The 25,272-nt window shown below is 35.8% G+C and overlaps 1 protein-coding gene across 9 annotated transcripts in view; it reads right to left on the reverse strand.

Moving 5' to 3' along the window:
* The window catches only part of APOOL (apolipoprotein O like), a 76,155-nt gene that overhangs the window by 23,223 nt on the left and 27,660 nt on the right, over positions 1 to 25,272 (reverse strand). For 2 of the 9 annotated variants that reach the window (XM_074277403.1, XM_074277405.1), the window contains exon 2: positions 10,317 to 10,460. The exons of 5 other annotated variants lie outside the window; for them this stretch is intronic. The gene's annotated coding sequence lies outside the window, so the exon portion shown is untranslated. Of the gene's footprint in view, positions 1 to 10,316; positions 10,461 to 18,884; positions 19,005 to 25,272 lie in introns of all 9 variants that reach the window. 2 more of the 9 variants (XM_074277402.1, XM_074277408.1) reach the window with 1 other exon arrangement.

A 25,272-nucleotide genomic window follows, 5' to 3' on the forward strand; every position in this document is an offset into this window, starting at 1 on the left:
AAAAATTATGGTCCTTCCTGGAATTTCCACTCTACTAGTGCAATGCTCCCCCCCCCTTTGTTTCCCTAATTGCTGGAACCCAATAAGAGTCTCTGGAATTACTCAGCTTGTTGCTGAATGCTTTGAGACAAGAGTCCCATTCAACTTGACTAGCTAATATGGCTTTGCCAGTCCAAACTCTACACTATTAAAATACTAAAAACCTCTAATCTCTGTCTTGCCTCAGTTTCTCTGGCATTTACAACCCTTTGAATCAGAGACCATTACTGGGCTTATTCCCAGGAAGTCATTAAAAAGAAAAATGTCCCCATATGCATCAAAATATCAATAGCAGCACTTTTTTGTGATAGCAAAGAATTTTAAATAAAGTAGATGACTATCAATCGAGGAATGGCTGAAAAAGCTGTGGTACATGAATATAATGTTTGGTTAGAAATGATCAATTTGATAAAAACAGAAAAGCATGAGAATATCTAAATTAAATAATATAGACTAAAGTAAGCAGAGGCAGGAAAACAATATTCACAATGACTACAATAATGTAAATTAAAAGAACAACTATACTCACAGATCAAAAGAGAATGTGGCAGAACTAAAATATCAAATAGAACTTGAAAAAAGAAATAGGAAAAATTCTTCCTAACCAGCAATTCTACTTATTACCAGGGTGATCTTAGGCAAGAAACTAGACTTTTGTGGGTTTCCATTTCCTCATCTATATAAGGAGGTAGTTGGATTAAATTATATGAAAGAACTTTTTGGGCAGTAATTCTAAGAGACACCTGAGTGGTGCAATGGAATTGAATGCTGGGCCGGAGTCAGGAAAAACAGCTAAAATCTGCACTCACACATTAGCTGTATGATCCTGAACAAGTACTCTAAACTTTCTGCCTCAGTTTCCCCATCTATAAAGAGGGAACAATAACAGCAATAATGGATTAAAGATGTAGAAAAAGACATGCATTTTCTGACATGGACGTTGGAAAAATTTTTTTGCTTAACTATGCATATTTAAATACAAGAGCTTTGTTTTTCTTTTTGTTCCCTCAGTGGTGGATGAAGAAGGAGAAAGAAAAGAGAAACAAAGTTGTCAAAAAAATGAAGAAAATTAAAAGAGAATCACTGAAACACTGCTTGAAAAAAATGTACAGCAGAATAAAAGGTGGCAATCACATACAAGCAATGAACCTTTGAAAGTAACATGCTGAAATATATACATGTATGTATATGTATATATATATATATACATACACACATATATAATAGACTCACCATTTTATGTACAACATTCTTTTTATGTTCTACTATGTATATGGAATTGCTCATTTTATTTGGCGTTTAATCTGAGAACAAATTAAAACTCACCAAGAATATGCTTCATATAACAAAAGCCCCCCCTCCCCACAAAGTTAGCATATCCTACTAACCCAAAGTAAAATGCTCCTAGAGTGCAAACGTACTTGAATATAATATGGCATTAGTATCCAATGTAAATGGTGAGATGCACCTGAAAAAAACGGGATTGGTGGCAAAATCCATTTGAGCTCACATTATTACAGGTGCAATTTGCTTTCAAGTATTTGGTCCAGCCATTTGGTATGTCCATTCCCTGCAGCTAATGAGCTGTGACAACTTGAGATTAGTCATCAAAATTCAGAACAGCCATTAAGAGCTTAATAGAATGAATGCTGCATGCTACAGTGCACTGTGATTTGTTAGCTCCTGAAAACCTGATTTCATGACAGTTTGCAACTGGATTATTTAACAACAGACAGGAAATGGTCTATGTTTCTAGAAACTATAGAGGGTAAACCCACCAGGAAACTTCCATTCAGATAATAGAATACTATTTCAAACTAAAGTCAGTTTTTGCACTCTATCTTAGATGTGGCAATCATAAACAAATTTCAAAACTGATAATTAATGGTCCAAAAAAATCTTCCAATTATAACCACTGTCCATTTGGAGAAATATTTAGAAATATGAGTCAACTGTCCCAAAGAGTAATCATCATAATGACTCAGAGCTATTTTTGAGGAGATTAGCATGAGGTTTATAAGGTGACCATGCTACGTAAAGGAAATAGATAATTACTATGGAAAGCAACAAATAAAAATAATAATTATAATTATGATTATTCCATTAAGGGCTTACTCTGCTGCTTTAGCATGGTACGGAAGTAACTGGATTCTTGAAGGCTGTGCCAGCAGATCACAAACTATAATAGTTCTTCCCAAGAAGGAAAATTTAGTATAAACCAGAGAAGGGATTATATCTGCTATCTAGGATCATCCTAGCTAGCTAAGTATGGAAAGGCTCATCATCAGTAAGAGGGATAGGGGATGGCATTGAATTTTGGAGAATAGTTACTCTCAAAAACCATCTACTAAGTTATTAAGGAGCTGTCACTAGCATTGAGGGAGACAGGATCCAAACCAACAGAAGCACAGATATGGTTAAAGATTTTATTGATATCTTCTGTTTCTTCTATCACTGAAGTTATTGTTATTATCCCCAACATCCCTCTTTATTCCAGAAGGCCATCTCTTGTAATAAATAACATTTTTAAAGAGGGGAAAATAAAAACACAACTGACTGATACTGAGCCATGTGTAATGTATAATATCTATAGACCTTCTATATCCACAAAAGGATGGGTCTGAGGTATTCTCTCCTAATTCTTCATTCAAGTCATATTTGATTTATAGCTTTATTCCATTCACTTTTCATCTGAATATATGCTGTTTTTACCATTTACGTTACTATAGCTAACTGCATATATGTTTTTTTGGTTTTTTGTTTTACCCTGCTTACTTCACTCTGCATTGGGTCATATAGAGCTTTCCATGCTTCTCTGTATTCATTACATACATAATTACTTACAGCACAGTAATATTCTAATATTCAGTACCACAATTTTAGTCATTCCCCAATTGACAGCATCTAGTCTGTTTTCAATTCTTAGTTATCTCAAAAAGTGCTGTTATAAATGTCTTGGGAATACATGGGGATCTTTTTCTTATCAATGGTTTTCTAGAAGTAAAAGCTCAGTAATGTAGTCTCTGGTTCATGGATGTTTTGGTCATTTTTTTACATAATTCCAGATTGTTTTCCAAAACACACAGTGGTATCACAGCTCTACTAATAATGTATTAGTTTGTATATTTCATATTTTTGAAGATAGCCCTCTATTTCTTTTTTATTCTCAGTTTTATTATAGAAAGGGGTTATATTATGTGGGTAAAAGAAGGGATATGTGAGGACTTCAAGTACATTTCCATTCAACACATTTTTCAAAACCTCTGGAAACTTAAGTCAGATGGGTGGGTGTGCCCCAAAGCTCTTCCTCACAGTACTGCTCAGCTAAAAAAAAAAAAAAGCAAAATAAAACCCAGGAATTTAGCAGTTAGTCTTGGCACGTGGGGGGACTTGAGCACAGGCATTCCGAAGCCCAGCGCTCTAGCCACTGTACCACAATGACTGCTTCAACTCTGTCTGACCTTTTCATCTTGATCACCTCTTTTGCAAATGATTTTTAGATAAAATGTTTAAGATTTTATTTTTATGCAATTACCATGATGTCTTGTGGCACTGACCAGTTAAATGCAAAGGGGCTCATTTTAAGAGCCACAAAAAAGGGAAAACTTCTCTAAGTAGAAACAGATCCCAAGAAACTCAAGGATGAGGAGGCATGAACAGCAGAGTGAACAGATCCTCTGAAACAGAGTGAAGCAAGAGTGTTTATTCTAGAAAAACTAAAGGCCTCCATCACAGCAACTCAGAAAATGGGGACAATTCTAAAGATCAACTTCAAAGTCTATGTTTACTTTGTCTTGGCTTCTAATGCTAAATTCTTTATTTTTCCCTTCTTCTTCTGAATTCTGTGAGAATGATTACTTTGCATCTTCACCACTTATGGAACTTTATCTAGCTATTATTTTCTTTTGTGTGTCAGAGAACCTGGAAACTGGGGGGAAAAACTCAGAAAGCAACACTTTAGTATGAAGAATTTTCTATCATATGCAATCTATAGAACTCCATCAACTTACTAAGTTTTATGTTTGAATAAAATGAATTCTAATTTTACGTATAACTGAATAAAGCAAAATCCTGACATAGTTAACAGTGAATAGTAACAAAAGAAGCACTTTTTTTGTAAATGCATGTAATCAGTTCTTAAATAAGTACCAATCATGTTCCTATAGCCGAAGGATGGCATTAGCTTTCTGAGGTTTATACCGAAGGCCTTAGAGAAGGCAATAACAACTAATTCCCAAGAGAGCCTACTGTTTCTGCATTGATTCAAAGGCTTAAAGATATTTTAGGTAAGATTACTGTCCTGGCCGTAGGTGCTTCAATAAACAAATCATATATTTGTTTGACTACTAACATCAGACTTCTGAAATTCAAATATACTTTTGAAATGTAAACACACCTTAATTTATTAATAGTCACTGATGACCTAAAAAAACCCAAAGCAAAGCAATCCAATCCATTGTGCACATGTCAGCCTTTCATATATCAGAAGACAACTCTTCTGTCCCTTTCCTTCCCTCTTTGCCCTTTCCCCTCCCCAGACTCCTCTCTTATTTTGGTCAGTCTCTTCTGTATGTACTTCAGCTTATCAATCTTCTTCCACAAATGTCTCCTGAAGAACTGACCCTAATTCTCCAGGTACAGTGTGACTAGGGTAGATAACACAGCAGTATTATTACCTCACAAGATCAGGCTATGATGTTTCTTTTAATCTAGCTTAAAATAGATGGCATGTGGTACTGTACACGTGCAGTCCAGTCAGTCAAGCAAACAAGCATTCATTAAGGGCATTCTGAGCATTGGTTACTGCGCTAAGCTCTGGGTATACAAAGCAGAACAGTTATTGACCCTCTCAATGACCTTATCATATTCTAATGAGGGCAACAACATGCATGTATGTATGGGAAGAGGGGGAGAGACAGAGACAGAGAGACAGACAGAGACAGAGAGAGTCATATAAGAAACTTAGAGTAAATGGAAGGGAAAGCATGAAGTTGAGGGGAAGGCCTCCTGCAGAAAGTGGTCCTTGACATGAATCCTAAGGAAGCCAGTGATTCTAAAGAGGCAGAAGTGATAGGAAAGAAAACATTCCAGGCATGGGGACATTCAATGGAAAGGTTTGGAGAGGGAAATGAAGTGTTGAGTGTGAAAAAGCCTTAATGACTCCAAGTTATTAGGACTTTAGATATATTTAATTTTAGATGTAACAGGGAGTCACTGGTGTTTACTAAATAGAGGTGACAGGATCAGCCCTACAATTTTCAAAAATCACTTTGGTGAATTTTGGTAGCTTTTGGTGATTTGGTAGCTATATGGAAGACAGGTGGGGGGGGTCTCAAAACTGAGTTGGGTCCTGAAGGAAGAGAAGGAAGGAAGTTGTGTCCCCGGGAAGGAACAAATTCAAGGCATGAGGGAAAATCAGTATAAAACAGAGCCAGAAGATGGAGTATTATTTGTGAGAGAGAGAGAGAGAGAGAAAGGACCAGTTTGGATGGATCATAGATTACAGAAGAGGAAGTCATATACAACAAGATTGGAAAGATAGATTGGGGCCAGGCTGTGAAAGGTTTTAAAAGTGAGACAGAGGAATTTATATTTTATCCTACAGCTAATGGGGAATCCACTGGGAGTTCACCAAGTAGGGGAGTAACATGGTCTAACATGCATTTAAAGAGATTAACTTTGGCAGTTGTGCACAGGATGAACTGGATTGCTGAGATAGGAGGTAATGAGAGCAATTCAGAAGCTAGTGCAGTAATCTAGGTGAATGAAGTCCTAAACTGCATTGAGTGCTATGTGGGTGGAGAGAAATGGATAGAAATGAGAGAAGTTGTTGAGATAAAAATGGCAAGATTTGGTAACTGATTCATTTGTGGAGTGAGAGAATGATGACATGAGGATTTTGCCAAGGCTGAAAAGAGGGATGACTGGAAAAATGGTGGTATCCTTGTCAGTAATGGCATAGTTTGGAAGAAAAGTTAGTTTGGGTGCTTGGTTCCTACAAAAATGGGACTCGTGCATAGAAATAATTGGGCCTATGAAATTGAGGAGATCATCAAACAGAATACTGTAGAGAGAAAAAGAGGCCAGAGGATAGAGCCTTGGAGTATATCCATAGCTAGTGAACATGATATGAACACAGATCCATCCAGCAAAGGATGATGGAGAGAGAGCAGATAGGCAGGATGAGGACCAGAAGGGAGCAAGGACTCAAAACATAAGAAATGAGAGTATATAGTAGGGAAATGTGAACAGTGTCAAAATGCTTCAGAGAGGCCATTTAGAATTTAGAAGACCCTGTTAGATATGGCAACTAAGAGACTATTGGTTCCTTAAAATTGTTTAAGTAAATCATCATGTCCTCCATACACGATGACAAGATACCAAGGTCATCCATTGCATCCTGGATCATTGCTAGTCCACTTGACTTTTGTCTTGACTCTGGACTTCTATGTCCCTGAAAGGGGGAATGAGACAGACAACTTTGTGCATTCCTGCCTTAACTTAAATTCAATTCACACACAAAGCAAGACATTACTTACCCCTCTTCAAAAATGAAAAATAGACAACAGCAGTTTCGCCAAGAATAAATGAATTTTTAAAAAGAATTTGTGTCACTGCAATAAGTGCAAGGGATACAAATACGAAAGCCAAGATATCTGCCTTCCAATTCTAATAAACTTTGAATGAAAAATGCCATTCCCATTCAGAGAAAGAATTGTGGAGACTAAATGTAAGTCAAAGCATACTATTTCCACCTTTTTTTTTCTTTCTCATGGTTTTTCCCCTTTGTTTTGATTTTTATTTCCCAACATGATTCATATGGAAATATATTTAAAATGAATGTACATGTACAAGCTATATCAGACTGCTTGCTAGCATGGGGAGGGGAAAAGTGAGGGAGAGAAAACAAAAATGGGACTCAAAATCCTAAAAAAAAAAATAGAATGTTGAAAACCATCATTACACGTAATTGTAAAAACAACATACTAGTGAAATAAAATTTTTAAAAAAGTCTGCCGTCAAGAAGCTTATTCTCTAATGTAGGTGACAAAACACAAATTGGAGAGGTAGCTAGGTGGAAATGGTGGGATTGGGAAGTGGGCAATATAGTTCAGAAAACTACAGGGATAGTGATTGTAGCCACAAGAGAACAGACTGACATAATACATCCAAATTGCTATGATTGTGATTCTTGGCACCCAAAGAGGGTCAGGAAAGTGATGAAGGGAAGTACACACAGCAAGGGAGTTTGCCTGGTACAGATAGGGAATGAAGTCAAAGATGGCTCTGGTTTTCCCAAAATAGTAAATCACAGAGTGGCAGTCACCATTCAGGATAGGGGCCTAATGACAGGAAGCTTATCTATAATTGCAACAAGAAGGAAGGAGATAATTGTCCAGAAAGAGATAGAGTAAATGAAGTATAGCCTATCTATGCCTTTAATTTCTTCCTCTCTTATTGCTACTGGTAGTATTTCTACAATTATGTCAAAATTGCAACAGCAAGAAAAGAGGACATTCTAGTGAATGACTTTTTGGATAAATTACTTTAATGTTTTCCCCCAGAATTTTATTCAAAATTTTGAATCAATATTCATTGAGAATATTGGTGAATGGAGAAACTTACATGAACTGATGCTAAATAAAGTAAGTAAAACCAAGAGAACATTGTAAATTGCAACAACAAGATTATGGAATGATCAACTATGATGCACATGGCTCTTTTCAACTATGAGGTGATGCAATTACAATAAAATTGTAATGGAGAAAGCTGTGGGGAAGGAATGTGAATGACAACATGATGGTTTGTTTCTTCTTTCACAACTGTGATTAATATGGAAATATGTTTTACATGACTGCACATATATAACTTATCAAGTTGCTTATTACTTTAGGAGAAGAGGAGGGAAGAGAAAGAGAAAAAATTGAAACTCAAAAATCTTATAAAAATGGATGCTAAAAATTGTATTTACATGTAACTGAGAAAAAAGAAATATTAGAAAAGAAAATAAAAAAAGAATATTGGCCTAAAGATTTTCTTTTTTGCTTTATCCTTTCCTAGTTTATATATTAGGCTTTTATTGTCTAATATGCCAATTTTTGAAAATAACTTGTATAGTAAAGGTATTTTCTTTAAAATTCTAATAGAATTCTCAGGCAAATCTATATTGAGTAAGATTCTCCTTTCCTTTGTGAATTCTTTACAATTCAATTTTCTTTTCTGCAGTTGCATTAAGATGTTTTAATTGCACTTAAAAATTAATTTCTCATTTTTTTTAGTTTTTAAGTTTTTTTTTAAGTTTTCAATTTTAAGGGCAGAAAAATTTACAGTACACACACACACACACACACGGAGCTTTGTAAATGCTCATGGAGTGACTGCCTAGCTGAACTATGCTGGCATATTATAGTGATCACTTTGTCCCTTTACCCAAGTGCTCCCAAACTGTCCTTTCAATAATGTATTCTATAATTTTGCCAGAAATCCAAATCAATCAGTAGTATTAAGAATGATTTTTCTGTGACAGTTATTCAACATTGCTCTTTATTTTTCTATACTAATATTTATCAAACATTTGAATACTGCTTTTTGTTATAGTTACCTAAATATTTTGGAAGCAGTTTTGGCTTCCAAACTATGTTAAGGAAAGAACTACGAACTATGTAATAAGATTTTTCCAGGAGTTGTGTCCTCTTTAATAGCAAAGATTTGTTTTCACTGTAAAATTGTTTTGTTGTAACTAGGAAGAAATTGTACATTCATTTTTTACATTTTTTCCTTAAGAATCACATGTTGGGAGAGAAAAATCAGAACAAACAAACAAAAAACAAGAAAAAAAGGTGAACATAGCTATGTTGATTTACATTTAGTCTCCATAGTTCTTTTTCTGGATGCAGATGGTACTTTCCATCCAAAGTTAATTGGGAATGCCTTCGATCACTGAACCATTGAGAATCAAATCTATCAGTTGATCATGGCACAATTTTGCTGTTGCTGTATAAAGTTTTCCTGATTCTGTTTGTTTCACTAAGCATCAGTTCATGTAAATATTTCCAGGCCTTTTTAAAATCAGCCTGTTCATCATTTTTTAATAAAACATTAATATTCCATTATTTTCAGATATCGTGACTTATTTAGTCGTTCTCCAATTGATGGGTATCTACTTATTTTCCAACTCTTTGCCACCAGGAAAAAGGCTGCTACAAACATTTTTGACCATGTGGGTCCTTTTCCCTCTTTTATGATCTTTTAAGGATACAGACCCAATAGTGACACTGCTGAATCAAAGGGTATGCACAGTTTTATAGCCGTTCAGGCATAGTTCTAAATTACTCTACAAAATGGTTGGATCATCTGATATATGTTTTAATATGTATGTAATATATGTATTTAAAAGTTTGATGGAAATCTGTATATTCACCCATCAAGACAGGGGTTCCCCTCACCCCCACCTCTGGTAGTTTATTTTAAATTAGTTTAATTCCTTTTTTTTTCTTTAACAATTTAATTATTTGAGATTTATATTTTGAGTTCTGTTAAGAGCGTTATATTTTTTAAAAAAGAAAATCTTCCATTTCTTTTAAATGCTTAGTTTTTGTGGCAAATAACTAGTAGATTATAACAATATTTTTTGTTTCCTATTATTTATTTTAAAAAATGTCAACTTGATATTCCTGTCTTTTATATAATCAAGTAATGCAGAATTTTATTGATCTTACTACTTTTAAAAGAACGAGCTTATAATTTTATCAGTCCTACTTTAAATCTACTCATTTCAAATTTTCAAGCTTTCTTTCTATAAGCTTTATTTATTTATTTTTTACTTATATGCTGAATTTTCTGTTTTACTTTTGTAAAGGTACTAGTACCTTGATAAACCTTAAAATACATATTATCTAGGGAGGAGGGGAACTGTCTGATAAGAATTTCTGGGAAAAATGGAAAGCAGAATGTCAAAAATCAGGGTTAGACTAGCATCCTGAAAACTATATGTCACAGTAAAACCAAATAGATGTGACCTGAATATTAAAAGTCATGCCAGTTAAAAAAAATAGAAGAGAATCACAACAGGCAGCTTTCACAATTTAGGATGGGAAGATGAATGCTCAACCAACTAAAGAAAAACTGAAGATAAAATAGACAATTTCAACTAAAAGAAATTAAAAAGCCTTTACAGCATAAACAAAATTAACACAACTAAGATATTAGAAATAAGATGATAAATTAGAAAGATCAACAGGTAGTTCTCACTTTGTGTACATTTAAATTCACACTACCTTGATGGATAGACATGGTTACCCAGGCTCCTGGTGGGCAGGCAACATTGGTAGAGCCCCACGCTAAAGTCCTCCACTCCAGGCACTGAAGCTACCTGGGCTTTGGGCAGCAGAGCCTCAGACTCCATCAGGGGACAGGAAGGTCTGTGGAAGGATCCACTTAAATTAAACAAGGATCGGTGGTTTGGGGCAATAAAGGTGATGCAAAAAAAGAAGACATCAATAATTAAAAAAAAAAAACAACAACTAAAAATTCATATCTTTCAAGGTTGGCCTTCCAATCCAGCACCAGGGCCAGAATCAACAGGGGAAAATAACAGAGACATTCCCTCTGGTGGTGATCTCCTTGAATGTAATCAAGAAGAACAAATGAGCACAAAGAAATAAAGACCTTCAAATTACACTTGAATTATTGATTTTTCCTTTTGTTTTGTGGAAACCGAATAAGCAGATTTTTCATATAAAACTATTTATAGCATGGAAAAGGGGACCCAAGAGGACAAAGCAACAGAGAAAAAAGCTGAAACAGAAGGGGAAGGAGACAAGGGGGGGGGGACAATGAAACGTGGTAATGAGGAGAGAAAGATAAGGTAGCAGGAGGCATTCTGGCAATTAGTGGGGGCCAAAGGAAAAAGACAAGGGACCATGGGGGAGGGAGAGAGGGAGAGAGGGAGAGAGGGAGAGAGGGAGAGAGGGGGAGAGAGAGAGAGAGAGAGAGAGAGAGAGAGAGAGAGAGAGAGAGAGAGAGAGAGAGAGAGAGAGAGAGAGAGAGAGAGAATGAGAACACACCTCCTGTGGAGATAAAGACTCTTAGAACCTCAGGGAGCAAGCTGGTGTAGGACCCCCCCCCCCCCATAGAACGATTGCCCAGCCCCCTCCACTTAAAGACTGCCTTTGGAGGAGCCTGGCTCATTTCAAGACAGATCTAAGTGTTAATTTAAATTGCCAAGAATCACACTGAACCTAGAGGTACATGTCTTACAATTTCTACCTAGCATTCTTAGTTCACCATTCTGAAGCTAAGCAAAAGAAATTCCATTTCTCTTCCACATAATAACCCTTCAAATACTTAGCCACCAGCTCCCCCCTTTTCTGGAGGCTAGATATTTGCTTCAACTGCTCTTAATATGCCATGGTTCGGAAGTTCACCAACCTACTCAGTCTATGCAAACTCTCTAGTAAGCACAACACACTGCCATGGAAGGTTTCAAACTTTTCTTTCACGGGTATGTATCTGGGGGTTGGAAAAGGAGTCACCGGTGCTGAAATTCTGCAGCCTTTGAAATCATCATTGTAACCCCAAGAAAGAACATCATCCATGCCAGTTCTACAGTCTAGAAGGATATTCACAATAGTGTCTGTATCCAGTGTCAAGAATAGCAGAACATACAGTGAGTGACTTTGGCCTTTTTTAAGTTAAAATAACTAAAGAAGGGCTGGGTAAGAGTTGAGCCAAAAGATGGCCCAACTTACCAGCATCTTCTTGACTTTTCTCTTGCCGCTAGACTCTGGGTAACTCCAGAGGAGAGTAAGACGGATGACTTTGTGCACTTCTGCCTCACTCAAACCCAACTCAAAGGCAAGTCAAGACATAATGGTCATGATGTCATTTGGTCCTCTTCAATAACTGCCATCACTACCGCCAGAACATGAACATGTACTAAACTCCATAAAATTAGGATTTATATGTAAGCAGAACATCAAGAGAGCCAAAAGCTAGTTTATGATAGGAACTACATTTTCTCTTGAGTGCAAGTTTTTTAACCAACAGCATCTATGACCTTGTTTTCAACATATTTTAACAAATGTATTTCAATATAATTGGATTCCTTTTGTAATCCTATGCATTCTAAGATATTTTTCTGCAAAGTGCAAAAAACTAGGCTTTAACCAGCCTAGTTGCTCTTAGTGGATTAATGACACAACAAAGATAAAGTACCCCTGAGTTTTACTTATGTAAAAGCCAAAGCTCAAAAACTTTATAAGGTAGTGTTAACATAGGGAGAAAAGGGAGACCTGGATCCATGTGAACATGCCAAAGTCTCTCAATCTCTTTGGGCCTTTACTTCTTCATTTGTAAAATGCGGGTATAAACCAATATTGCTAATAAATGCTTGAACAAAAATGTTAAATAAAATATCAGCAAAGGGGCAATAGAAACACATCAAAAAAGATTATACATCACTACTAGCTTGCTTTTATATCAGAAATGCAGTGTTGGTTTAATATTATAAAAACTATCAACATAATAGATCATATTAGTAACAACAACAAAAATCATATGATTACATCAATAGATAGAGAAAAGATTGTGACAAAATACAACATCCATTTCTTTTAATACGGCAGATAGCATGTATCTAAAACCAAAAGCATTATACATAATGGGGATAAACTACAGGTCTTTCCAATAAAATCGAGGGTCAAGCAAAGATGTCCATTATCATCACTATTATTTGATACACTGCTAGAAATGCTAATCAGAGCAATCAGACAAGAAAAAATGGAAGGAATTAGCACAAAGAGGAAACAAAATGAATGTATTGGCAGACAATATGCTGGTTTACTTAGGGAACCTTTGAGACTCAACTAAAATTTAATTGAAACAATAATTTTAGCACAGTTGCAAGACATAAAATAAATCCACATAAATCTCCAGCATTTTATATATTAACAAGAGAACCCAGCAGGAAGAAATAGGAAAGGGAAATTACATTTAAAATAACTGCAGAAGTATGAAACACTTGGGCTCCTACTTACCAACACACACATAGGTAGTATATGTATACAACAAAACATTCTTTATAGAAATAAAAATGAAAATATTTGGAATACTATTAATTGCTTCTAAGTAGTCTAAGCCAATATAACAACAATGACAAGACTACCCATATTAATTTACTAATTCAATGCTATGTCAAACTATCAAAGGATTACTTTACAGAGCTACGGAAAACAACTATTTGAGAGGAACATAAGTTCAAGAATGGCAAGGAAAGGCTCTGATCCCAGCTTCAGCAAGATGGAACCTCCAAATCAGCAGCAGTGCTGGACGCTTCTGGACCTCTCAGACCCAAGATACCAAGGAGGACTTGGAAGGTCAGCAGACAGGGTCTGTGGCAACAGGCTGGGAGTCCAGTGTGCAGTTCCAGTACAGGCTGCGCCAAAGCAGCCCTGACCCCAACCCTGGCAGCCTCAGCATCAGTAAAGCAAGACTCAGTTACTTTAGCACACTAGATCTTACAGCTACAGTGGGGCAGGGACACTCCTAACAGTTCCAGGACAGAAAAGAGTGATTGTGGTCAGGTTCCTAGAAGGATCTTTGAAAACAACTGACCAAAACCCCTGAAGCTTGAAACAGTGCACCTTCCCACCCTGGAAACAATCCTACTTTAACAAAAAGTTAAAAGCTGAGTAACAGGCTAGAAAAATGAGCAGACAACAGAAAAAGTTTCTGACCATAGAAAGTTACTATGGTGACAAGGAAGATCAAAACACACCCAAAGCTCCTACACCCAAAGCCTCCAAGAAAAATAAGAATTGGTCTCAGGCCATGGAAGAGCTCAAAAGGGATTTTGAAAATCAAGAAAGAGAGGTAGAGAAAAAATTAGGAAAATAATTGAGAGTAGTACAAAAGAAAATACAAAAGCCTAATGAGAAGATCGCCTTAAAATGCAAAATTGACCAATTGGGAAAGGAAGTATAAAAGCCACTGAGAAAAATAATTCCTTTAAAAAAAGAATTGAGAAAATGGAAACTAATGACTTTATGAGAAATTAAGATACAATAAAGGAAAACCAAAAAGAAAAGAAAAGTGAAATATCTCATTGGAAGAACAAAGGATCTAGAAAATAAATCCAGGAGAATTTTAAAATTATTGGTTTACCTGAAAGTCATGATTAAAAAAAAAAAGCCTGGCCATCACCTTTCAAGAAATTATCAGGGAAACTGTCTTGATATTCTAGAACCAGAGGGTAAAATAGAAATTGAAAGAATTCACCAATCACCTCCTGAAAAATATCCCAAAATGAAAACTCCCAGGAATATTATTAGCCAAATTTTGGAATTCTCAGGTCAAGGAGAAAATATTGCAAGCAGTCAGAAAGAAACAATCCAAGTATAGTGGGGCCACAGTCAAGATAACACAAGATCTAGCAGTTTGTTTTTGTTTTTTTTTTTAACTGAAAAACTAGAGGGCTTGCAATATGATATTCCAGAGAGTAATAGAGCTAGGATTACAACCAAGAATCCCCTATCCTGCAAAACTGAGTATAATTCTTCAGAGAAAAAAGTGGACATTCAGTGAAATAGAGGATTTTCAAGAATTCATGATGAAAAGACAAGGGCTGAATGGAAAATCTGATTTTTAAATACAGGACTCTGGAGAAGCTTAAAGAATATTAAAAGAGACTTAATAAGGTTTATCTGTTTATATTCCTATATGGGAGGATAATACTTGTAACTTATTAGAACTTTCTGATTATTGTGGCAGTTAGAAGGATTATACATAGAGGACACAGGTGTGAGTTGAATATGAAGGGATAATATCTTTTTTTATTATAGCTTTTTATTTACAAGACATATGCATGGGTAATTTTTCAGCATTGACAAATGTAAAACCTTTTGTTCCAATTTTTCCCCTCTTTCTCCCCACCCCCTCCCCCAGATGGCAAGTTGGCCAATACATGTTAAATATGTTAAATACAATATATGTATACATATCCATAGTTATTTTGCTGCACAAGAAAAATAGGACTTTGAAATAATGTACAATTAACCTGTGAGAGAAATCAAAAATGTAGGCAGACAAAAAAAGAGGGATGGGAATTCTATGTAGTGGTTCACACTCAATACCGAGAGTTCTTTTGCTGGATGTAGCTGGTACTATTCATTATTGAATAAATGGAACTGATTTGGTTCATCTCATTGTTGAAAATGGCCACGTCCATCGGAATTGATCATCATATAGTATTATTGAAGTATATAATGATCTCCTGGTCCTGCTCATTTCACTCAGCATCAGTTGATGTAAGTCTCTCCAAGCCTCTCTGTATTCCTCCTGTTGGTCATTTCTTACAGAACAATAATATTCCATAACATTCATACACCACAATATATTCAGCCATTCTCCATTAGATAGGCATCCACTCAGTTTCCAGTTTCTGGCCACTACAAAGAGGGCTGCCACAAACATTCTTGCACATGTGGGTACCTTTCCCTTCTTTAAAATCTCTTTGGGATATAAGCCCAGTAGAAATGCTGCTGGATCAAAGGGTATGCACAAATTGATAACTTTTTGAGCATAGTTCCAAATCGCTCTCCAGAATTTCTGGATGTATTCACAATTCCACTAACAATGTATCAATGTCCCAGTTTTCCCACGTCCCCTCCAACATTCAGCATTATCTTTTGCTGTTATCCTAGCCAATCTGAATAGTTGTATCTCAGAGTTGTCTTAATTTGCAGTGAAGGGATAATATCTCAAAAAAAAAAAAAAAAAAAGAATGACAGGGAAAATTACCAGGAAAAAATGGAAAGAAAGGGAAGCTGACAGTGCCAGATCTCAAACTATACTACAAAACTTAAAACTTTGATACTGGTTTCAAAAAAGAGAGAAAAGACAATTGGTAGAACAGATGAGTATACAAAAAACAAAAGACAACAACACAGAATTCTAGTGCTTAATAAATGCAAAGATCCCAGATATGGAAATAAGGGCTTACTATGTGATTCAAAAATGCTGGGAAATCTGGAAAATAATCTGGTGGAAATTAATTTAAAACAATACCTCATAACATAGATCAAACTAAGCTCCAAATGGAGATATTACTTAATATTATAATAGGTCACATCAAACCAAACTAGAAGAGCACAGAAACTACGGATAGGGAAGAGTTCGTGACCAAAAAATGAGCAGAGAGGATCACACAAAATAAAATGGACAATTTTGATTACAGAGTATCAATAATGTTGTGCACAAATACATTCGGTGAAGTTAAAATTATAGGGAAATAGTTGGGGGGAAATGTTACTAGCAAGTTTTTCTGATACAAGTCTCATTGGCAAGGAAATAGAAACATATTCACATTTTAAGAACAAGAGCCATTTCCCAAAAGATGAGTGATCAAATGATAGAAAGGATCCGTTTCAAAGGAAGAAATCCAAGCTAAAAACAGATTAGAAAATATGTTTCAATCACTAATAATTAACAGAAACAGAAATGAAAGCAACTTTCAGATTGGCAAAGATGACAAACCAGGAAAATGACAATTGTTGGAGGGATTCAAAGAAAATATGCATAGTAATCAATTGGTGGTGGAAGTGTGAATTGATCTAGCTGTTCTGGGAAGCAATTTGGAAGTATGCCTCAACAATTACTTAACTGGACATGCTTTTTGACCTAGCAAACCACTACCAGGCCTAAGCATCAAAGAGATAAAAGAAAGGCGAACCAAAATATACAAAAATACCTATAGCAGTTCTTTTTATACTGGCAAAGAAGAGGAAATGAAGATGATACACATCACTTGGGAAATGGTTAAAACAAATTATGGTATATGAATGTTACAGAATATTATTGTGCTGTAACAAATGACAAAAGGGATGTTTTCAGAGAAACCTGGAAATTCAGGTATGAACTGACACAGAATGAAGTGAATAGGACCAGGAGAGCAATCTATAGAACAAGATTATAAGGAAAAACAACTGAAAAACTAAAGAACTCTTAGCAATGAAATGATTACCAATGATTCCAGAAGGCCTATGATAAAGTATTCTACACTTCTACTGGTAGAGAGGTGATGAATTCCAACTGCAGAATGATACACATTTTTTGGACATGGCTAACGTGGGTCTGTATTTTGTTTGACTATGTATATTTGTTACAAGATTTTTTTTTCTTTTCAGGGAGAAAGAGGGACGAGCATGGAGGAAGACAGAAGTACATAGGAAAGAGAGATGGACTAGATATAGGCTCTCCTTCTCTCCACACCCAAAATGACATATAAGAACAAAAGGAAAGCCAAATGGAATTACAAACAAGTAGGACAGCTTTTAAAGTTATATGTGGGAATCTGTTATGAACTTAAAAAAGAAATGCAAAAGTTTTGCACACAATCACCTCCCTTTACTTTATAATGTATATGTAAATAGTCATTTTATTAAGTGTTTTGTTTTTTTAAGAAAAAAATGTTTTTAAATGAAATGAGATTGCACTATATGACTTCTAAGGTCATTTCCAACTCTGAATCTATGTTCCTATGACTCGAAAGGGGTGAATACAGGAAAATATTGTTGTATTAATACCCCACTGATTTGTCTACATGTGATAGCACAGCTCTGAATGTGTATTATCTTTTTTCTTAAATATTCCAAATCATGCAAAGTGGCAGAATAATAGCATGTGATAAATCTAGACCTTGTTTTAAAAGTATGGCTCTCTAATTTAAAACCATGCCCAAAGAACTATAAAACTATGCATACCCTTTGATACAACAATACCGTTATTAGATCTGTATCTCAGAGATTTTAAAAAAGGGAAAAGTACCCACATGTTTAAAAATCTGTATCGCAATTCTCTTTGTGGTGGCAAAGAACTGAAACTCGAGGGGCTGCTCATCAATTGGGGAAATGGCTGTGTAAGTCACGGCACATGAACTGATGCTGAATGAAGTGAGCAGAACTGGGAGAACATTGTACACAAGCAATAGCAAGATTGTACAATGATCAACTTTAATGGACTTAGCTCTTTTCAGCAATACAATGATCTAAGACAATTTCAAAAGACTCCTGATAGAAAATACTATCCAAATTCAGAGAAAGAACTAAAGTCTAAATGCAGATTGAAGCACATTATTTTCACTTTTTTTTCCTCTTTTGTTCTGATTCTTCTTTTACAGCAATAGTATTTTTACTAATGTGGAAATAAAAAAACTAAGAAAGGCTCTTGGCTGAAGGATCAGAGGACAGCTTAATTACTACTAATCTACTACTGTAAATTAAACAAATAAACACACACATACACACACACACACAACACACACACACACACACACACACACACACACACACACACACACACACACACACACACACACACACACACCCCTACCTTCCTTCTTGTGCTTTTGGTAAAAGATCATTTCATAACCAAAGCTTCTCTGGAGTAGAGTTGTTCTGTTGCTAGATAATTGCAGTACTTACCCTGAGGAAGCCGACTTAGTGACTGTAAATACTTTTACCAGCTTCTTTCCCCTCATTGTTACCTGATTCAAACTATAAGTGTATTCTCTTCATAATACTACACATCACTACAGAAGGGATTTTATGTGAAAGTTGATCCTACATAGCAGTACTCTATGCAGAGTATTTTTCATCTTGTTATAATTTGAGATGCAGTTTTTTAATGTAGCTTGTACCTGGAAGTCTGTCCCAAGTGAAACCCCAAGGAGAAAACTGGGGCCTAATGACAGGTTTACATTAGCATGATCAATAGTCAATGCAGAATTTGTACGCTCTAGAGTGGACCCTCCCAAAATGTTGGCCTCAAAGTGATGAAGAGAATGGAACCTTCACATATTATCACATGTGGGATTTGAAGTGCCATCACATCATCACTCAATGAACACAGGAAATAAACTGTCATGTCAGAATTCCACAGGTGAATAGGATCTCAGAGGTCTCTTCTTCCTGGAAGAAAGGTTAAATTACTTGTGGAACACTTTAAGAAGATAGGGAATTATACAATTAAGAACATGATAAAAAATTCAATTTAAAAATTAACATTAAAAGAATTATCATGTAAAAGGATTAAACTTCAGCAGTTTGAGAAAGTGGGCTATCCAAAACTATTTATTTCCTTTGAGCGCAAGAGAACTGAAGTTTTAATGTACTATTAAATTAATGGGAACAGCATTTAATACTGATATAAAATATTTTGGGACATAATTTCTTTTTAGGATTAAATAACTTAGGCCTGCTATTCAATGTTTACTATCTCAAAATAACTCTCAGTTTAGATTCTTTCAGTTTATGATAGGTATTCAATGAGTGATTCAGGGAGTATTTTGTAAAAATGCTAGAAAGAAGCTCATGATGTGAAAATGTGTCTATCTCTAAATGAATCCTACATGTTTGGTGATCTATTATTAGCATTTTACTATCACAAAAGAGTTTGGGTTTAGGAGGAGTGGTGTTTTGAGAGGACACATAGGAAAGAATATATTTTTATTGTATTTTAAATGTTTTTTCAATTCGTCTGCTCAAAGGTCTTCAGTGGCTCTCAAGAGACTACAAAATAAAGTGAAAACTCTCTCTTGTGCCATTCAAAGCTCTCTTTACAACTTAGCTTTTAGTTACAGTGCTTTCCTAACCCTTCTAGTCCCACTCCAGCCAAACTGCTTTCTTCATTTTCCCCAAGCACTTTACACACACCCGAGCACTAACGTCTTAGCTCAATTTGTTTCCCCTGTCTGAAATGCACTTCTAACTGCCTCTCAGCTCATTTGTAGTCTTCCCTTCCCATCGAGACCCAGGCCAAGTCTTGTATCCTCAGTGATGCCATCTTCACCTCTACTACTGAAGGAGTTCAAGTGAGGAAAGTCCTCCCTGAGATCTAGGACAAATGGGGAAGACTAAGCCAAAACCTGAACTAAGGCTCATAAGACAAATGTTGACCAGTGATGAGAAGTGGGGATGCATTTCAGGCCAGAGAAGCCAGCTGATCAAAGGTACTGAAACAGGGGCTACGCGTGGCATGGTGGGATAGTATCAACATGATGTAGTGGAAAGAGCAGTATACTTCATTTGAGTATGAGAAGATCTGAGTTAAAATCTCAGCTCTGATGCACTCTGGACAATGCAAAAAACTTGTCTAACTCTTAGGTCTGCATTTTCTGTAAAATATACTGGAAATGTCATCTATTATTTACTTATAACTAGACTATGTAGAGGTTCTAGATATAGGGGTAATGAAGGAAGATTAGCTAGATATATTTCTCATAAATGGAATGTGTATGTATGTATGCATATGTGTGTATGTATATGATCTAATTAGTCTTTATATGAATGAGATCTATTATTTATATTGAGAATATCTAGATACACAGAGAAGTAGATAATGAAAAATTAACAACTACGTAGGTATATTATCTAGACAAAGACTGTGTGTGTATGTGTGTGATTTAATTATAGTAAATTTGATTATCTATCATTTTGATCTAGACCATCTAGAGGTTCTACCTATATAGGTAAATAATGAAAAATGAATATCTACCTAGATATACTACCTAGATATAGAATATAAATGTGTAGGAACACACACACACACACACACATATATATATATATATATATATATATATATATATATAATTTCATTAAACTCTATATAAATGGGATCTAAAATTTATATACAGAATATATATTCTAGATATAGAGGTAGATAATGAAGAATAAACATCTATCTAAACTATGCAGGCATAAAATATACATATGTATATGATCCAATTATATTCTCTATGTAAATGGAACTTATCAGTTTTATCTAGACTTTATAGAGATTTTACACATAGAAGTAAATCATGAAGAATGAAAATCCTCTGGACACATTATAGCTACACATAGTTTCTATATAAAAGGGAATCTATTATTTATATCTAGAACATATAGAGGTTCTAGATATAGAAAGGTAGATAATGAAGAATGAACATCTGTCTAGATATATTAACCAGAAATAGTTTATATATGTATATGATCTAATTATAGTCTATGGATCTATCACTTTTATTTAGAATATATGGATGTTCTACACATAGAGGTAAATAATGAAGAAGGAATATCTGTCTAGATATATTACCTAGATGTAGAATATATACATATGGATATAATTACATATGCATGTAATGGAATTTATATTTTATATATAAATGGAAACTCCTATTTAAATATCTCAGTGAATACTAGTATAGCGTTAGCTCTACGGTAGAGTTCAGATTTCTAGTAACTTTCTGAGTTTGTTTTCTTCTTCAAAGAGGGCACTTGTCTGCTTTCACCAATCTGCCAGAGAAGCCTATGGAAACACTATTTCTTTCTTCTCAGTCAAGGAGAATGATCAGTAAGTGGAAGGAAAAAACCCCCTAGCAGATCTGGTAATCAGGAAGATAATATTGAAGCTAAGTAAGGAGACTGTAAAAGGCTACCTAGCTGTCTTTGACGAGTACACAACTCACGGCCAGAAGAAACATTCAAGGAAAGAACTGGAGAAGGACAAATGTTATCAAGCTATGGGCCAATGAATTTGACTTTGATTCTTGCAAAAATTCTAGAATATATTATTTAAGAAATGGTTAGTGAAGTGGTGATCAAAGAGTCAGTGTGTTTTCATGAAGCAGTCACACTAGACTGCCCTCACTTCCTTTTGTACAGAATTACTAGAATGGTAAATCAGTGGGGTGTTGTAGATATGATTTATCTAGATTTTACCAAAGCATTTGACAAATTCTTGCTATTTTTTTTTGTGGGAAGATGTCGGCATATAGGGTAGACGACAACACAGTTCAGTGGATTTGAAAATGGTTCAAGGCAAAGAGCAATAGCCACTAAAGGTATTTAAGCCAACTTGGAAAGAGATGATCTTGTAGAATAATCCAAGGAGCTGTGCTTAAAAAGTGTGTGAATGAAGGAAAGCTACAGGAGATGATTGAGAGGGTGGGTGGAGACCAAGATGACTGATAGGGAATTGAAATACTGAGCTGAATTGAAGAAAATGAAATGTAAGCAAGAGAAATGTTAAGTCTTATACCTGGTTCCAAAAATTCAAAATACAAAAAGATGGGGAAGAAGATGGCTAACCAGCAGCTTGCCTAAAATGAACTGGGGGTATCAGTGAATTATAAAACTTGTGAGTCGACAGTATGATATGGGAGCCAAGAAAGCAAACACAGTTTCTGGTTGTGGTTATGAGAGATCTAGGCTGGAAGCCTCAGGAAGGGAGATTTCTTCTGTCCTCTCCAGAGTAAAGGGTTTGGTTCTGAGAGCCACATTTTAAGAAGGCCATTGATAAGTTGGAAATGTCCCAAGGAGGGCAACTCCTTGATGATGAAATGCTTGAGATCATATAGTAAGTGAGGAACTAGAAAGGTTATCCTACAGGAGAAAAGAAAGGCGTAGTATATGCTAGATGGGGGAGAAAAACAAGGGTGTGATCCTAATGTTTAACTCTCTGAAGAGGTGACTCTATATGAGAGGTAGTCTAATTCTGTTTGGCCTCTGAAGGTAGAAATAGTACAAACGGGTGGTAGTAGTAAGAAGACATGTCTAGATTTAATGGGAAGAAATAATCCCTAATTATGAGAAAGCTCCAAAAGTGGAATGGGGCTGCTTTGGGGGCGGGGGGAATATAATAGTTTAATTCTAGAAGAAGTCAGCAAATAAAGAGGCTCCTTCCTTATGGCCTGGGCAGGCTGACATATGACTAGAGGGCCCTGGAAATCTTTTCAAACTTTCAGATTCTTTGTTCACACCTAATTTTAATTTGTACCCTTTTCTCTAGTATCTCCCCCTTTCCATTTTTGCCTCCCATATTACTTGTACCTCTGGGAATCTACTTTCAGACAACAAAATATGTCACTGCAGCCCACCTTCTTCATTAAGAAGCACTACTGTATTTTTTTTCTCATTGAAATAATAAAGGGAACAAAGCATTAATGTTCCATTCGGCAACTGTAGTCTAAAAGCTATTCCTTGACAAAAATACCAAAAAAATTAGAGCTGGTGGCCTATTTCACTGTAATCTCGGGTGACTCAGTGCGTCAATGACAGAGCTGCACATGTAATAGGACTCATTCTCTTTGGAACACAACAAGAGGGCGGGTGACTCATCCCTCAAGTACTTGTCAAATTCTATAGAAAAGCTGTGTGCATCAGCCACAGAATCATCAAGGGGCACGGAAAAAGCAGGAAAAGAACATTTCAGAATCATAGCAATATTTTTTGGGCAAACTATTAAAAGCTCTAAAACGATATGGGTCCTGAAGAACAGCAAATCAAACCCCAATAATCAAATGATAGCCATGGACCTGCATTATCTGCAGTGCATCTTTGTATTTCAATCTACTTCAAAGGGTAGATTAAAAATAAGGAATCTGTGAAAAAAAAAAAAACCCACAAGACTAAAGCAGTCTCCAAACTACAAAGCTTTCCATGTCTCACTCCTCCAAGATTAAGGACTCCATTATGTCTTAATTTACACCCCACCTGTGTTAGACTTTCATGGAAATTAAATGAGAATGTGACTTTCATTCTCACTCTACTGGAATTCTACCTCCTCCAATATGGATTATTCCTAAAGAAAATTTGCTAAGGCTATGAATGATTGTTATCTCCTACCCATACTGCTACATGGTTCACAGAGCAATTTTGAGTAAACAACATGTATATCAATCTCTACAACCTGATTTCTAGTCTAGTATTTGAAAGATGAAAGGAGAGAGAACATTTGCTTAGAAAAAGGAGCCAAATAAGTAATTTATGCTTTAAAATTTTAATTACTCTGGCCACAAATTATCATGGGCCCACGGGTCAAAATCAAGAAATCAGATCACCATAATGCAAACCAGGCCATGGAGCAGTATTAATTTTAATAAAAATTAAAAATGTAGCCTAAGAAATTTCCACTCATATTTCTTCAGGCCAAAGATATAAATTAACCAAATCCATTTTTCATTGGCTTAGATAACAGATCCAAGGGAAAGAGCTTAAGATCTGTCAGAAGGCTTATTGTGTGGTCTGGAATGTATGTATGAAATGTAGATTTTACAGCAAAAGGCTGTCCTTGGAGTCAGAAGGAGGAGGAATACAGGTCCAGCACCAAAGGAATTTTCAACTGTGGAATGAAAGAGATCAGGTGGCAGTGTAATTAAAAAACAATTATCCTGGTCTGGTCTGGTCTGGTCTGGCATTGCAAGGCCTCCACAATCTGCCTCCAGTCTACCTTTCTGGCTTTTCATTACACTGCAGAGGCCTAAAGGTTCTCTCCACTTCATCTTACCTAGGTCATCAGCTGGCCACATTTCTAATTTCCACAGCTTTCTTCTGACTGGAATGTCCTTCCCCTCTTTCAAGGTCCAACTCAAATGTGACTTCTTTCAAGAAACCATCCCTGATCCTCAACCTCATATATAAATGGCTTGCTCCCACTAGATCTTGTAGCTAGTAGCACAGTTTTCTTTTTGCGCACTTAGTATAACTCTAGTTTCTGCTCTGTTTTTGTGGATGTTAAACTAAAAGCTCTCCAAGCACAGGGGACTATGTCTTATTTCTTTTCAATCTCATCCAACACTCAGCACAGTAAGTTCATTGTCCCTTGACTTATATTGTTCCTGCTTATTTAGAATGTCCTCTGCTTCTCTGCCAATGAAAAAACAACTCATCATTCGAGAGCCAGGTCATGCTAATTCCTCTCTTTAGTTTTTTTAGAAAAGAAGTGGTACATGGCCTTCTTTCTGCCTGCCAAAGAGGACGCGATCCAGTCATGCAGTAAGAGTGAGAGTCCGTGTGGACAGCTCACATGGGCCACCCCAATACACATGTAATGTCAAGATACTTTTAAGAACAGTATTAGTAGATTAAGAACAGTATATTCATCTGTCAAGGTAGTTTAGAGACAGGTTATAAAGGGTCTATTAATAGTCATAAAATTATATATTTATTGATATATTCATCATTTTTCTTTCAGAAATGGAAAAAGATCTTGTTTCTCACCATACAGAATAAGTCACACCTGAAAAAAAGAAATCCTTCTGTAGCACACGTGACCTTTGCTTAAAGACCTCAAGCAAGAACGGAACTGTGATCTTGCAAAGTAACCACTTTGGGATTGGTACATCACTAAGTGCTAAAATGAAGGAATCGAAAGTAGGAGCTTTAAGAATTCAAAGTTGGGAGAGATCAAATCTCT

The sequence above is a fragment of the Sminthopsis crassicaudata genome, chromosome X, assembly GCF_048593235.1.
Source record: "Sminthopsis crassicaudata isolate SCR6 chromosome X, ASM4859323v1, whole genome shotgun sequence".
Classification (NCBI taxonomy): Eukaryota; Metazoa; Chordata; class Mammalia; order Dasyuromorphia; family Dasyuridae; genus Sminthopsis; species Sminthopsis crassicaudata.